This window comes from Phodopus roborovskii, unplaced genomic scaffold (genome assembly GCF_943737965.1).
Source record: "Phodopus roborovskii unplaced genomic scaffold, PHOROB, whole genome shotgun sequence".
NCBI lineage: Eukaryota > Metazoa > Chordata > Mammalia > Rodentia > Cricetidae > Phodopus > Phodopus roborovskii.
Window position 1 is genome coordinate 1 of NW_026125421.1, and position 17,188 is coordinate 17,188.

At 41.4% G+C, this 17,188-nt stretch overlaps 1 pseudogene; it reads left to right on the forward strand.

Annotated features, from left to right (window-relative positions):
• Positions 1–1,209: 1,209 nt before the first annotated feature.
• Positions 1,210–17,188, forward strand: part of LOC127215294 (tetratricopeptide repeat protein 27-like) — a 105,081-nt pseudogene continuing 89,102 nt past the window's right edge.

Consider the following 17,188-nt stretch of genomic DNA (forward strand, 5'->3'; position numbering starts at 1 on the left):
ACAAGAAACCCACCCTTACAGTGGAAGGGCGCCCTCATAGAATCTGGCTTTATACATTTGGCTCAGACTTCCAGATGTTGCATTTCCCACGATGTGCTGATGAATGTATATTTTCTATATCTTATGCTCTCTTGCCTGCAGAATTGTTGTTGGCTTTTCTTTACACTTTGTGTTGTCTATTTTTATTAAAAAATATATATAAGTGATCCTCTTAAAAATGGGCCATTCCCTCCTGCTCTGAAAGCACAGTTAGAACCTTGCAAATCTGTGTTGCATATGGGCTGGAGAGCGTGGATAGCATTTTCCACATGGTGATCTAGGCAAGGAAGAAGAGAACTGCCTTTAACATGGTCGTTTGCTCACCATTCATTCATTCATTCATTCATTCATTCATTCATTCATCGTATGTCACTTGTTAGTCCCATTGAAGAGGTAGGCTTGGAACCAGCCCCAGTGGGAATTGCTATCAGGAGCAATGAGATCATGGCAGTCTTGTCTAAATTTTGTTGCCCTGTTAAACTGCTTGTTTGTTATTTGTATCTAGAGGTTTTTGGTAGAAGACAGAGAGAGAACAGAACATATTTCTCATCTCAGAATGGGATGTTTCTTCCTCTTAGAGGCATATGTCTCAGATCTTCCTGCACTTCACCAGAGTGACTTCGACTTGGGTTAGAAGTGAGCACTTGTAAGCCTGAGCTCCAGTCTGATGTGAGCAGCACAGACTGAGTTCCTGTCTTATCTGAGGAGAGTATGTTAGCCAGCTGAGCCCAGTCTGGTCTGAGAAGCACAGGTTAGGCAGTTACTTTTCTAGTTGTTCTTCCCTCGCTTTTTGGCATAGTTTTTTTGCTGTGTTTCTCAGGCTGGTGTTGGTTCTGAAGTCTCTGGGCTCAAGCCTCCTTTCTGCATCAACCTCTTAGAAAGCAGGGACTGTTTTGCTGCACTATCATGCCTGTCTTGACTTTTATGGGCTTTCTTCTCACTTTCTTTTAAACATTTTGGTTGGATTCCTGTTCCTCTGAATTTAGAGTATCCATGTAAGGCTCTGGCATTGCAGGGATGGGGTTTGTGGTGGTCTTCAGTGACATTTGCAAGGTCATGGTCACTTCTGGTGTCTATTGCTATGAAATTAATGTTCTTATTCCTAAGCTGAATTATCTGTAACAGTGAATATCTTGTTAAATCCTGTAACTTCATCATCTTTTTTTCTAGGTCTGCTGACTGATGCTGTTATTCTGGGCCTGCTCATTCTAGATGGCAGAATCCATCTACAGCCTGACTTCAAAGCCCATATTGCTGTTAATAGCACACATTATTCTGGTGAACATCAGACATAAATTAACAGCTCTCCAGGTAAGGCCAGGGAAGGCTCTGTGAGCATTCCACACAGGCCCCTCTTGTGTCCTTAGACATTTGTGTGACATCAGATTGATGCTGGCTGTGTCTCAGTAGGTTTTGTTTTCTGTATCTTCTTGGAGAACTTAATTTAAAAGACTCATGAAATAAGTGAAAAATATTTTCTTGTGAGGTTAATCTTGTGTATAAAATGAGACTGTATTGAACCCCTTTAGTAGGGGAGAGAGAGGAGAAGAATGTGTATGTGTGTATTTATTCTTTCACTAGTAAGGTACCATTCAAATTTATAAATTTTAGCTGATAGTCAGTAGCAATGAGAATGGAAGGGATCTGAATTATTGGTTTCTTTATTTGTGTTGAGTGTAGAAGATCTATTTGTTGTTTGGTTTCTTTAGGTTGTATATATCAGTGGGGAGAAACAATTGTGCAGGAAGTTGATAGGCACTAGGAATGATTCATTGTATTGCAAAGGTCAGAGGTTTAGGTGGAGGTTGTCAGCTGTGTAGTGTGTAGTCTGCATGGTGACTGCTTAGCTTACTATGTGGTGGTTTGAGAGCAGCCACAGTCTCAAACAGATGGGTTGAGTGTTGTTCCAATAAAGGTTTATTTGTGACTGGGCTTGGTGGCGTACACCTTAAATTCTTAAAGGACTCATGAGGCAGAGGCAGGCAGATCTCTGAGTATGATGTTAGCCTGGTCTACAGAGTGAGTTACAGGACCACCAGGGGCTACACAGAGAAACCTTGTCTTGAAAAATTAAACCCCAAACCAAACAAATCACTTATTTTTATGTGTATGTGTATTTTGTCTGCGTTCAGGCTGTATCACGCGAAGGCGCAGCACTCTAGATGCTTAGCGTATTTATTATGTGCAGCTGAACAAGGAGGTGGGGGTTATTACACACAGATGAACAAGGAGACAGGGTTATTGCACACAGATGAACAAGGGAGGCTGGGTTAATGCACAGAGCTGAACAAGGGAGGGAGTTATTGCATAGAGCTGATCAAGGAGACTGGTTCAGGTAATACCGTAGCAGCCGTCTCTGCAGGGGAAGCAGTCTTCAGGCTGTAAATGTGGGTATGAGTGGGGGTGTGTGAGTTTGGGAGAAAGTTGCTGTGGATGTTTCCAACACATAGTATCAACCTCCTTCTTACAGAGTAGGGGAAGCCTTTGCCATTTCCTTGAGCCTTACCTCGGGAAGTCATTGCCATTTTCCATAGGTCTATATTGGGGTCCCTGACATGATTATGTCAAACAGTACACATTCACTCGATTTACATGTTCCCTCTGCGAGAGTGTAACACATGCATGCTTGGTCAAATCTGCAGAGGCCAGAAGAGGGTGTCGGATCTCCCTGGAACTGGAATCACAGATGGCCTGTAGCCACCATATGGGTGCTGAGGATCAAACCCATGTCCCCTGAAGAGCAAAGAAAGTTCTCTTAATCTGGGAGCCATGTCTCCAGCTGTTCCTACCTTTGGTGGCATGATGAATATTTACAATACCCCTCTTTTAGAGATTTTGTTTTTGATTGATTGATTGATTGATTGTGTGTGTGTGTGTGTGTGTGTCTGTCTGTCTGTCTGTCTGTCTGGATGCCTGTCTGGATGGGTCACTCAGGTGGGTGCACATGCCAGAGGAGGCCAGAGGTCTTGAGTCCATTTTGCCCTCGGGTAACATGTGGGTGTGAGCCACCTGATATGGGTACTAGGAACCAAGCTTGAATGCTCCGGAGAGAGGGGTGAACATTCTTAAGTGATGTGCCATCCCTTCAGCCCCTGTGAAATTGCTCAATAATGTGGTTAAGACTGCATCTCTCCTAAAAGAGTGGGCACACATACTTAGTAAGTAGATTTCAGTCTTCAAAGTTAGTTCAGCAGTGAAGAGCAATCCCAGGGCCTCCCACCAGTTAGGCAAGCTCCACTTCCACTGGTTAGACTCCATTTGCCTCCACCCTTGGGGAAGTCAACGACTGACCAGGGAACACCTGGGGGAGGGGAATGGAGGGACAAGGGATACAAAGAACAGCAGCAAGACAGTATTATGATCAAGCTGACAAATTTTATTTTCTCGGGGAGGCTTATACAGGACCATGGGCAGCATGTGAGCAGGGTTTGCATGTAGGCAGAGGAGAAGGTCGGTAGAAGGAATGCCCTAAGTCGTTTAGCTAACCTGTAATTGGCTGTAAATTGCAGCAGGAGAGATAGCCCTGAGTTATTCTTTAACCAGCTGTAAAACTGCAAGCTAGTCCCTTAGAATGTTCTGCTGAACATTCTGCTTTTTTCTTAAGAGGCAGTAATTTTCTAAGTCAGAGACCTGAGGTTGTGAGGGATGGTGATGGTCCCCAACACCATTTTAAATTGATTTTTGAGTGAATTAGCTTCCTAAAGAAAAGTATCCTGGTGTTTGCTGTGATATTTGTGGATCCTTATGAAAGACACGCACTCCCCCTCTCCCCAGCCTGCCTGCTCAGTCTGTAGACTGGGATTAACATGTACAGGCTGAGTAAATCCCAGTTGTAAGATCAGGCCACAGTTCTCTGTCTCTTTTCTCAGCTGTGTGAACTTAGGCCAGGTGGTCTCTAACTGACAATTGCCTGGCGCGGTGAGACTCTAGGATCAGTGCCCAGTACACAGGGGTAGTGGGTGGGTGGGGTGCGTGGGGTAGGGGTTGGGGAGGCTAAAGGCAGACCCTCAAACAGAATGAGTTCCTTGACTGTTTTACTGACCCTGCCATGGAGAAGGTTCTTGACTAGTGCGACTTCTCAGTCAGTCTGTACTGACTGTGGTAAGTGCCCTCAACAGGAGGCAAGGCTGTCAGTTTCATTTTTATCAACACCTCAGTGTTTCTGCTTTGTACTTCTTAGCAGATAAAACTGGCCTTGGTGTTTTCCCAGCAGAGCTGAAGGGAGAAGTCCTGATTGGTTCTGACCTCCCTATTCCAGCTCACAACAGAGTTAAAATCACAGAACCCATCTTGAGTTCAGCGCCTTAGGTCATATGTTTTCTTAACAGCTCACTCCTTTTAACTGGAGGTGACTGAATTCGGCCCTCTGGAAAGGGAAAGAATAAGCTGCCAGGCCTGACTCATTGTCCTAGCAGCAGATAAGGGAGGTGGTGAAATATAGACTGACTCCACTAGCCTCAGTGACCAGAAAGGATAGGAGGGAACGCTCCGGGAATTCAGCTAAAATAAAATGATTTGAAACTTCCTTCCTCTTAGATAATTCTGTTTTTCTTCCATGGACTGAGAAACAGCATTACTAATTAAAAAAGATTTCATTGTAAAGTCAGAAATTTAGTTATGCTAGTTGTGCTTAGCTGATTGGAATGGGACCCTTCCCCCTTTCTGTGATTCCAAGGATTGAGCCTTAGGGCCTGGAACTCACTAGGCAAGTGGTCTCTCTACCAATGAACTGTCCCTCCAGTCCTCTCTCTAAGTTGCTCTGACTGGCCTTGCATTCACTAAGATGCCCAGGCAGCTGCCTTGAATTTTGACCCTTTTGTTTCAGTCTCCCAAGAGTTCAGACTTGCTGCACTAGGTCTGTGAGAAAGGTACTCCTTAATCAAATGAGATATTAAATTCAAGAAAAAATGCTTTTGGTAACTAAGCATGATCTAATAGTAGCTATTACTACTGAGAAAGAAAATTTGTTTCTTACACAGTCATGTAATGTAATTCAGGCTCACATTTATTTATTTTTTTGAGATGAGATCACAGGCATTTAAGGCTGACTTGAGATTGTAATTCTCAGCTTGCCTTTCCCTAGTGCTGAGCTAGTGGGCAGGAGCCATCTGCTGACTAACTTAAATTTAGGTGACTCAGCATATACTCAGATTTGTATTTTATCAACCCCTTTAAAATATGTATTATGACTTGTACAGGTATCTATATTTTTAATCTTTGTTATGGCCTTTTCTAGAGGAAGACTGGATTGGAGCAGTAAAAGAAAGACTGTGTGTGTGTGTGTGTGTGTACGTATGTATGTATGTGTATGTGCTTGTGCATGAGTGCCTTGTGACTTATGGAGTCCAGAGGAGAAGGGCACATGTCTTCTTGTGAGGGGGAAATGTCACTGACTCTGAAGCTGTTTCTGCTAGGCTCACTGGTGGGTTCCTGAGACCCTCCCATCTCACATCGTCAGTTTTGAGTCACAACACCTGTGGTGTTTATGTGGGCGATAGTGATTTGAACTCTAGGTCCTTATATGTCTGTGCAGCAACTAAGCCTTCTCCCTAGCACTTGTTCTCTTTCTTGATAAGAAGAAGCTTGAGTGAATTAAAGAAAAAGCTGCTGTGCGCTTAGTGTGTACCTCAGTTAAGTTGTACTTGGGTTGTGAAGGGAGTGAGTTCACATGGCAGGGCACGGGGCTTTAGTCATTCTGATGGTAAATCTTGGAAGCAACTTCAGAAAGTGTTAATGGAGACATGACAACAGGCTGTGAGCATTGCTGAGAACATAGCATGGATGATTGGGTTTCTGTCTGTATGAGTTTTGTGAGTGTGAAGATATTCCAGAATTATCTCCTTTAGTTGTGAAGTGTTTTCCCCAAGTGTCTCAAATTCAGCTTCGATGGTGTTTCTTTCTAGAGCTTGCCGTGGTGGACTTTGTGATATGTGAATATTCACCAACAGTTGCTCGAGGAGCGCCGCCTCAGCTTTCTTTTTTGCTCTTTTGCTGAAAACTGTATTGCTCAAGGTTGGTAGCAGACTTAGAAATATTTATTATTTGTTATTTATAGTGTACACATGGGCAACTTTGTCGACATACTCCTTTTGTTGTTGTTGTTTTGAGACAGGGTCTGTCGTGTAGCTTGGACTGTCCTGAATTTGTTCCATAGACCAGGTTGGCCTCAAACTCACAGAGATCCACCCACCTCTGTGCTGGGATTAAAGGTGTGTGCCACCACTGTCTGGCGTGGAATACATACACTTACTCCACTTTTGTGGGCGCTGGGACTCAAGCACAGGCTGCCAGGCTCCCACAGTGAGCACCGACTTAAAAGGAGTCCTAGACTAAAATAGGTGGTGCCCTTGGGTAATGTAGAGTGACAGCAGCAGACACCTGCACATTTAGCAGATTTGGAGGAGATATAGTGGTGTTGACTTCTGGGGGAATAGCCATCTTCCATCTCTGTAAAGATTTCTGAATTACTTGATTCATAGAAATTAGGGAAAATGTAATATCCCCATTAATGTGTGACATTTGAACCTTTTCAGTAGTGTTGCTTAGGTGTGACATTCTCTTCAGAATGGAGATTGAGATGGAGCTTGAAAAATGAGGACACACTACCTGTTTATCAATGTGTGTTGTCTTCCATTTTTAACAAGTGAAAACTATGTAAACTTGGTCTTGCCCGCTTTATGCCATCATATGATTTGAAAATGAAGTGAGGTTATTCTGTAAAAGGACAGTGCATGGTCACAACCTCGTAGTTCATGAAGTTGGGCACAGTTTTGAAAGCCTTAGGGATGCAGACCCAACGCCAGTGACAGTTTTCCTGGGGGACAAGTATACCAAATTCTGTGAGAACTCAGTCAACTATTTAGTCTTATAAAATGGCAGTTACATTGTACCCCAAAGGCTATTGTATAATTTCTTACAGTTTGCTATGCTTTTGTGGAAAACTGGTTGTTGGAAAGAAAGGCCAGGCCAGGTGTTGTTACTAGGAGTTGGTTTTTGTTTTTAAAGAAAATCTAGTTTCCGGGGATTTTTATAAAAAGTTACATTTATTCCCCTCCTGTATTGTCCCTTATTATATCCACCTGTATTTACTGCCAAATCTTTACCGTATCTGTGACTAATCTTTGTAAGAAATACACTTCTTTATTGGTGGAAGGGGAGAACCATGATCTTTTTAAAGGTTAAAACCATATGGTCTGTTTTAAAGGGAATTATTTTTTTTTCTAGAAGTTAAAAGTCAGTTCAGAAGCAAGAATGGCTAATGACATAATTGGAAATCTGACTCTAGGTGACTCATGCCTGGTGACCTGTGGTGTTTCTGCAGTGGACTCAGGCACATCGTTTGCTTTGCCCTGCAACCAAGAATTTATGCTGCTCTTGACTCAGGCTTTTTCTTTTAGGCCATCAACCAGCTCCCAAATCATGGCACTGACACTTACTAGTTTCGAATGCTCAGCCTAGCTTATGCTCTTTCTGGCTAATTCTTTTAACTTAAATCAACCTGTTTCTCTTTATTTACCTTTGCCTCAGGACTTAACTTTCTTCCTTCTCTATGTCTTACTGTTACTGCCTCTCTATGGCTGGCGACTGGCTTCTTCCTGGCTTCTTGCCCTGGGTGTGCCCCCCGTTCTCTTTTCCCTTCTCTCGTTCTTTTCTCTCTCAAGCCTAGATTTCTCCTTCTATTTATTCTCTCTGCCTGCCCCTTGCCTATCCCTTTCCTGTCTAGTTACTGGCTCTTCAGCTTTTTATTAGACCAATCAGGTGCCCTAGTCAGACAAAGTGAAACAAATGGGACACATTTTTTTCATAAATAAGTGCCACATAAACAAAAATACACACCTTTACATAGTTAAATATTCTACAGTATAAACAAATGTAACACATATTTGCCTAGTTAAAATCATATTCCACAACATTCCCTTCAATTGACATTTTTCACTTTATCTCATCACTAATTGACATAATTAGACATTTTAGCTATGTCTAAATTAGTCTGTAATATTTCACAAGTTATTCTATTTAAAAAATGTTTTATTATGCGATCTGACCCAAATGTTGATGAGTTAGTTACAACTAGCTGAGATAGCATTCAGTGTCCTGAGAAGGATTTATATTTGAGATATTGCCCTTGAAAGATCAGATATTGGCAGGAGTTTTTTCAGCTTGTGAGACATATGCACGGGTTTTGTGAGCAGCCACGATTGTCTTATTCTTGTCCAGGAAGCGCAGCACTCAGGAGGCAGAGGCAGAGGCAGAGGCAGGTAGATGTCAGTAAGTTCCATACTGCCTGATCTACAAAGCTACACAGAGAAACCCTGTCTTGAAAAACCAAAAAAAAAAAAAAAAAAAAAAAAAAAAAGAAAGAAAGAAAGAAAGGGGGGGGCGGGTACCTGGATCAGTGCTGTGAATAGGATCACCTAGGACTGCGTGTGGGTGCAGAAGGCAATGTATATAATAGAGTCTTCTAGGACTGTGTGGTGCAGAAGTCAATGTGTATAATAGCATCTCCTGGGGCTGTGTGACAGTGCAGAAGGCAATGCATATAAAGTCTTAACTGCATGTTCCTGGAGATGTAAGTGCTCAGAGAATGCTAGTTGTTAACTGCTGTTGTATTTGTGTTCTTTATGTAGCTAACGATCTCCAAAACTTTAACTTAAACCATGTGATGTATACTTTAATATTTTGGGACTTTCATTTCACTTATCTTAATTTTTAATATTTCATCTTTTTGTCTTATAGTGATGAAAGTAGAGAATTTATTTGATGGGGATTCAGGTCAACTTTTAGCTATTCAATTCCATCTGGAATGTGCACATCTATTTTTATATTATTATGAATGATAAAAGTAGCAAAAAACCAATTCAGTACTGCTAAAAACACAGGAGTTACAGGTTGATCTGACAGGTAAGACTTTAATTTTCATGGGTAATTGATTTAATTTTATGAAAGCTAGTATATATGTCGGCAGTTTGTATTGTATTTTGGCATTTTACTTTTTGTCCTTTTGATTGTGAAGCACAGCCTTTATTGACTGAGCTATCTCCTCCATTCCTTTTGCTTATTTATTTATTTTTGTTATTATTTTTTTTAGTAGAACTAGACTGATCACAGGATTAAAAAAAGAGAAAGCAAACTTGTTAGGTCTACATTTATAATCTTCCATTTTCCAGACTTTGTTTATGTAGCCTAGGCAGGCCTTGGACTTCCTTCCCTGATACTCTTGTCTTAGTCTCCTTAATGTTGAAATTTGGGATACCTTACTATATTTGGTCTAGTATTTATTTTTTTTGGATCCCACCTATTTTTTATTTCACCAATATATTTAAACAATTTTATTTAAAGTTTATCTTTTTCAACAAATTTGGAGTTATATTTTGTTTTTTTCATAGAGTCCTTTCCTCATCCTAAGATAGTTAAGTATTTGGTAATAATAGCAGCCAGGCAGTACATAAATGGACCTTGGACCATTTGATTCTGGTATAAACCCTCCAGGACCTTTCCTGACTCCCCCAGTTTAGTCCTGCCCCTGTGCCTTGCCCATTCTTATGGATGTCTCCTGTTGTTCCCATCCTGCTTTGTTGCATCCCATATTGTATTTCTTAGGGGCATTTCTTGGGTGTATTTTTAGTGATTGAGAATACTATCTAAGCCTTGCATGGTGACACACACCTTTACTCCCGGCACCAGGAAGGAAAGGCAGGTGGATCACTGAGTTGGAGGCCAGCCAAGTCTACAGAATGAGTTCCAGGACAGCCAGGGCTACACAGAGAAACCCTGTTCTTGAAAAAACCAAAATAAAATAAATAAATAAAAATATTAAAAATAAGAGAGCACGTGAGAATACTATCTGAAATATAGAAACATTCAATATTGTAGTGAACAAGTAGAGTTCTGAGTGTATGTTGAGTGAATGTATTATTTGACAAGGGCACAGCCATGTCATGGACCAATGCCTCTGCCCCCTCGGGGTGGCGAAATCTTCCCCTGGGTGAGGGCTCAGAGCAACAACAAAGCCTTCCTGTGGTCCTAGTGTGATAATTGACAACGTGTACAGAAAATGTCCACTGTAGATGTTTATAGCTTGCAGACTGCTCCCCTACAGAGCCTGTGCCTACCTAGAGTTTGTCTATATACAATTACCGCACCTCCCTGTTTATCAGTATATGATAATCCCGCCTCCCAAGTGTATATAATAAATATGCTGAGTATCCAGAGGCTGTGGCTTCTGTATCTCAGAGCCCAGACCATCTGATCATAGCTTTGTGTCCATGTGTCTGTCATTTTCTTTATCCCTTCAGGTCAGTCTCTGAAGCTGTACGGGGTATACACTGTGTATGTTGAAAGAGCCGAATGAGTTACAGAAGATCTCCTAAATCCGCTGTTGTCTCTTCTGAGTGCCATGTGTTGTTTCCAGCCCTAACCTATACAATGTAGTTGGCATTCAGTATGCATGAACTAATGAGGACAGATGTTAACCGCTTGGGGGCTCAGGCTGAGCATCCCAGGCTGTGACACCTGCCTGGCATTCAGACTGACACTATTGTCAGCCCCAGTCTTCTGTGTTTCTTATTGAGTCAATGTTAATTGATAAAATCCTCTAGCCATACTGTGAATCAAATGTCTGTATGTGATCTTAACCTTCTTTTATTACAGTGTTTGTGTGAGAAAAGTTATTTAATATCTAGTTTCTAGTTTTTGGAATAATGAAAGGGATAACTTGTAATCTTGTCTGCATTTGAAAATATACTTACATCTAATAAACTTGTGAGGTTCATTTCAGAGATTTTTTTTTTTTTCAAATATTTTTGTTCTAGGAGACTTTGGGGGGAATTATTTAAATATTAATGACACTGTGCTTTGTATATTCAGCTTTTAGTGGTAGTATATTCAATAGCTATTTCAGTTTTTAATTTTTTCCCCAAGTTGAGATGAAGAACTGTACTCCCAAATCAAACGAGACCCAGATTGTTTTTTTTCCCACTCAGCTGTAGACTTAACTATAAAAAGGTAAGCTTTTAAGACATTTCAGTGGCCATCGTGAGCATGCTGTGTGTCCAGGGTCGACAGTGACTCAGACCCGAGCCATCTCAGTATAGGAAGCAGATTTCTGTAATCCCACATTTTCCAGAGAGTGGATGTTGAAACTTTGCTTCCCTTCATAATGGTCTGAAAATAGCTCTTCTGCAGCATATTATTTCTGAGACATAAAAGAAAAAATGTTGGTCTTATATGAAGCCAGATGGAGCACTCGCCTGGATCTTACAAGCTGAGGCCCCGCTAAGTGCTGGATGTAATGCACTTAGCGGGATCCTTATAATCCCGAGGGAGTGATGACATGTGTTCAACCTCCATCTTTCCATGTGTATTATTCATATACATATATATGTATGTAGTATGTATGTGTGTATATGATTTCTAACCTTAGTACTTCTAAGTTATTTGTTCAGAAGAGACTAAAAAATAAGCAGAGATAGAGATTGAGAATCTAGTGTCAGGAATCCTGGGTTTGAGCCTTGGCACCATAATTCCTTGGCTTCAGGAAGTCATTTTTAATATCGCTGGGGCCCCAAGCTTCTCATACGTGAATGGAGAAAACCTTTAGTACTCTGAAAATAGTAGTCATCATGATTGTACTATAAGTCTGACTGGTAGGATCTTATTTTAATTTTCAGGAGCTTTGGGGAAAAGGACACGGTTCCAGGAAAACAACGTGGCACAGCTGGATTCTAGATGTCAGAAAGAAGAGGACATCCCTTCCAGGCGTGAGTTCAGCCCAGCACCCACCCCCAGGAGTATTTAACCAAGGTAGGTTGGCCTGAGTTATGTAAGTAAATAGCATAGTGTCAGCAAGTATCACGGGGGACTGAGTGGATGAGAAGACATTGCATGGCAACCCTTGCTAAGTTCTTTGCCCCCCCATTTTTAGGTAAAAATAATCAGTATTTTTCGTATAAGTTTCTATCCTGGCGTAGAGTTTGAAAAGATACATTTCGTTATGGGGGATGGGACAACTGCTACACTGTACCCCGCCACCACACTGCACCCACAGTCACACTGCCACCACACTGCACCTGTCTCTGTAGGTGAACAGTCTGGGTCTGTGAATATCCAGGAGCAGGAAAGGGCAGTTGCTAGTCTGCACATGCTCATTAGTCATCTGTTAACATACTTGGTCTCCAGAGGAAAGCTTTGCCTTTCCTTCAGGGCCTGGCCCATATTGCCAATTTCCTCTGGGTCCGAGGCCTTGGAGCCCTTGTCAGCAATACTCAGGGAATTCACTCACTCAGTGCTTCCCCTGTCCCTATACTGGGATTGTAGGTATGAGCCACCATACCTTGCTCTGTATTAGTCCCTTTACTTTTGTCTTCTGTGGATATCTTTTAACATTCAAAGACTTGACATTTTTCTGACTTCTTCTAAATACATAAACTAACAACCAGAATTCCTCTTTTGTCATTGTATAATCTGCTTTCTACTCTGTCATTATTGAGTTGGTTGGTGCTTCAGAATGATTTTTGACATGTGGAACGAATTCTTTTCTTGTGGCTTGAACTTTAGCTTCTTGGACGGTTGACCTCATAGGCCTGTGCAACTGCTTCCCATGGAGACCATAAACGTTTTCATTTTCCAGAGATTCTCATACCTACATTTTTATATGTTAATTAAATTTTTAAAAAGATTTATTTTTATTTTAGTGTGTGTGCTGTTTTGCCCAAACATATATCTGTGTACCACATGTGTGTAGTGATCACAGAAACCAAAAGAGGGATTGGATCCCCTGGAACTGGAGTTATAGACTGTTGTGAGCTGCCATGCGGGTGTTGGGAATCGAACTTTGTTCTTCTGGAAGGGCAGCCTGTGCTTTTCACTGTTGAGCCATCTCCCCCAGCCCCTCATCTGCAGTTGTTGATCGTCCTTTTATTGATTTCAATGTCTTTAGACCTTATGTTTCGGTATGCTTTATTTTAAAGCCAATAAGTAAATTTATCAAATTTCTATTCTGTGCTGAGAGTAATGTCAAGGGAAGAGCTGTCATTCAGTTCATTTTGAGGAGGACATCTGATAAGAGTGCTGGGCGGGTTCCAAGTTCACTGTTTGCTTTTGTGGTAACCTTAGCAAGGGGCAGCTGTTGGTTCTAAACAAGTGAATAAAGATGGGAGAGTTGTAGGAGTGTGTGCAGGACCTGGATTTATTTTCTCAGGGATGTGGAGCTGTGATTGAGCCAGTATTTGTGCTGTTCTGGTTAGCAATAGTCAGGGAATGTATAATAAGTGCATGCATCCTTGATTTCCACCTCTTTTCTCAGTCTTGTTCAAGCCCCCTCATTAGGCTTTAGGTTGCCCATTGCAGTTTGATCTTTAGGCCATAGAACAGTATCATTGGGAAGAGATTTAATTCTGAAGTCCAAGCACACAAAAGTTAAATCTTTGGTGTATGTGTGTATGGTATATGTGTGTTTATTTGAGTCATTTTAAAGTTGAGTACATTCCATTATTCCGGACACCAGCTGTTCCTTAGTGTCTGAGGTTATCATTATATTCCTAGCTGTTGTTAAAATTGTGTGTGCATGTGTATGTGCGCCTCTGCCTTCCTGCCTGCCTGCCATGGGAGTGTGGGTGCCTGTGGAGGTCAGAAGTGTCAGATCCCCTGAAGCTGGATTAACAACAGAAGGTTACAAAATCTCCTGATATGGCTATTGGTCTCTTAGAAGTCCCTTTTCCCCTCTTAAGCCATTTCTCCAGCTCTTGCTTTTCTTTTTTTCTGGTAATTTTGCTTTTGAGACAGGGTGTCAGCTTGTGGCCTGGGATCACTATATAGACGAGGCTGACCTTTGATTCAGAGATAGCTGTCTTGTTCTGTCTCACTAGTCTAGTGCTAGTGTAGGGCTTAAACCACCATGCTCAGCACCTAGTCTAGTCTACTGCTGGATTAGGGCATGTACCACAATGCCAGGCACAAGCCCCTTCTCAGATACATGATTCTTAGTATATCCTTTGTATCTGCAGCTTGGCCTTCATCTTCTCATCAATGTTTTCCAAGAGCAGATTGTTTTTTTAAATAAATTTATTTTTTAAAGTTTTCCTTCCCTCCTCTCCTCCTATTCCCACCCTTCACCTTCTGTCTGCCCTCCTCCCACCAATCCACTCATTCTCTATTTTTGTTCAGAAAGAAACAGGCCTTCCATGGATATCAACGGAGCATGCTGTATCAAGTTTTCGTAGGACTAAATACCTCTCCTTGTATTAAGGTTAGATAAGGTAACCTAGTATGAAGGATATGCTCCCAAATGCTAGCCAAAGCATTAGGAGAGCCCTTAAGAGCAGATATTTACTCTGTGTAGCCCTTGCTGTCCTGGAACTTATTCAGTAGACCAGGCTGGCCTCAAACTCAGAGATCTGCCTGCCTCTGCCTCCCTAGTGCTGGGAATAAAGGCACATACCACCACTGCTTGGCGATGCTTTTCTTTAGAAGTTTTTTAGTAGTATTTTCTACATTAAGTTCCATTGTTTATTTTTATTATAAGGATTTGCAAGAGAATGTATGGGAATTCCATCAGTAGAAGTATGTTTGGAGTCAGTAATACTTGCTGTCATTCACCACTATAGTCTCCACTGAGTTCTTGAGGTGCACATGGCAAACCTTTTCACAAGTTATATTCCCCACTTTTTATTCACAAGAAAATAGTATGTTGACCATATTTGGTGCTATATAATCTTTAAAAGTAAGGATGTGTTAATGGTAGATGTAGTGCTTCTTGCCTTCATAATCTTAGTACTCAGGAGGCTGAGGCAGGCAGACATTTGTGAGTTTAAGGCTAGCTTGGTCTACCTAATAAGTTTGAGCAAGCCAGGGCTACATTGTGAGACCTTGTCTTAAAAACAAATGCCAAGCCATGCAGTGGTGGCACATGCCGTTATTCCTAGCTCTCAGGAGGCAGAGGCAGGCAGATCTCTGTCGAAGCCAGCCTGGTCTACAGAGTGAGTTCAGGACAGCCAGGGCTACACACAGAAACCCTGTCTCAAAAAAAAAAAACCAAACAAGAAAACAAACAACAAACATACAACCAAACCAAACTAAACAAAAACAAATACTCCAAAGTAAATCAAAATAAAAATAATGTATGCCATCCTTTCTCCAAAACTCCACACATCAGTGTCATCTTCTTTAGCAATCGGTTGCCTGAATGAATGAAATGTAAATTTTGGTCTAAATAGTTTCTTCTGTGTTTTACCAGAATCTTGAACTCAACGATGATACTGTTCTGAATGAAATAAAGTTAGCAGACAGTGACCAGTTTCAGATGCCTGATCTGTGTGCTGAAGAGCTTGCTGTCATCCTTGGAGTCTGGTATGTTAATGGCTGACTTGGCTGTTTTGAGCATCTTGAGTATTGTTTCCGAGTTTGGGAAGATCTTCATCAGAACCTTCCTGTACAGTAGGGATTTTGTACTGCTTATGAAGGTGGAGAATTCTTCTTGGAAAGAGAATTAAAGGGTCACAGGTTCAGAATCTGTTGAATTTGTAGCTTGTTCTTCTCTTTCCTTATCAACAGATATCTTTGTTATCTTCAGCTGGGTGTAGATTTTTAATAAAATACTAAGTAGAGGTTAGGAGTGACTGTGTGAGCTGCATGTAGAAGATGGAGGTAGCCTGTGGGAGTATTTCACTAGTTCTCTCCTCCCTTGTCTTTTTAGAGACAGGGTTTCTCACTGAACCTGGTACTCTCCTATTCACTGCCCAGTGACCTCTGGGAACCCTGTCTCTGTCACCTTGGACTAGAGCTACAGATGCACACATAAACACAAATGACTTTTGTGTGGATGCTGGGTATTCAAGCTCAGGTCTTTATGCTGGGTTATTGTTGTGGTTAGTCATTTCTCATTTTGAAATGAGTCTCTGATATTTCTCTCCTTATCTGTGTTCTTTATCCACTGTAAAAGTTTTGCAGAAGAAATGGACATTAATTATTTGGTGAAGTTCTTACCCTGTCTTAATGACCTTTTTTTTTTTTTTTTTTTTTTTTTTGAGACAGGGTTTCTCTGTGGCTTTGGAGCCTGTCCTGGAACTCGCTCTGTAGACCACCCTGGTCTTGAACTTACAGAGATCCTCCTGCCTCTTGCCTCCTGAGTGCTGGGATTAAAAGGCATGTGCCACCAACGACCGGCTTGTCTTATGACTTTTTAGTGCTCTTGTTCACTCAAGGAACATAGGATGAGAGAGCATATGAATATATATATGTTGTGTGTTTTAAATTATTTCATAGTTCTTTCCCCATTTATTTTGTTTTGTCACCAACAATAAAAACAGGTGCAGGCCAGGTGTATGGCACATTCCCCAGAGTTCAGGGCCATCTTTGACTACATAGTGCATTCTACACCATCTAGAGCCTATATGTTGAGACCTGTCTCAAAGGGGAAAAAAGTAGGGGCTGGAGAGAGGGCTCACTGCTTCAAAGCACTTGCTGTATTTCAGAGGACCCAGTTCTCAGTGCCTGCCCACATCAGTTGGCTCCCAAGTGTCTGTAGCTCCAGGTTCAGGAACTCGGGTGCTCCTGTCTCCTCAGGCATCTGCACTCATATACACATACCCACATGAGGAAAACACACACAGTTAATTAAAAACAATAAAAATAAATCTAAAGTGTCAGTTAGAAGTTATTTCATAAGCATTTCATGCTTATAAGATCTCTAAACAATATTGAAAATTATAAGGAAATAATCCCATGTTATAGGATTTTTTCATTATTTTTGAATTTCATTGTTTTTTAGATTTATTTTATAACTTTTTCCTGCGTGTGTGTGTGTGTGTGTGTGTGTGTATGTGTGTGTGTGTATGTATGTACATATTTATACATGCACACTTGATGCCCATGAGGTCAGAAGTTACTCTAGGACTGGAGTAACAGATGGTTATAAGCCACCATGTGGGTCCTGGGAACAGAACCTGGGTCCTCTGCAAGAGCAACAGATACTCTTAACCATTGAAACACCTTTCCAGCCCTTTAAAAAATCTTTTTGGAGACAGGCCTGCTCTGTAGCCCAGGCTGGCCTCAGGCTGGCAGCAGTCTTTTGCATCACTCTCCTGAGAGCTGGTTTCGGGGTGAGCTACCACATCTGGTTGTTGTTATTCCTAACATGTGTAATGTTTACATG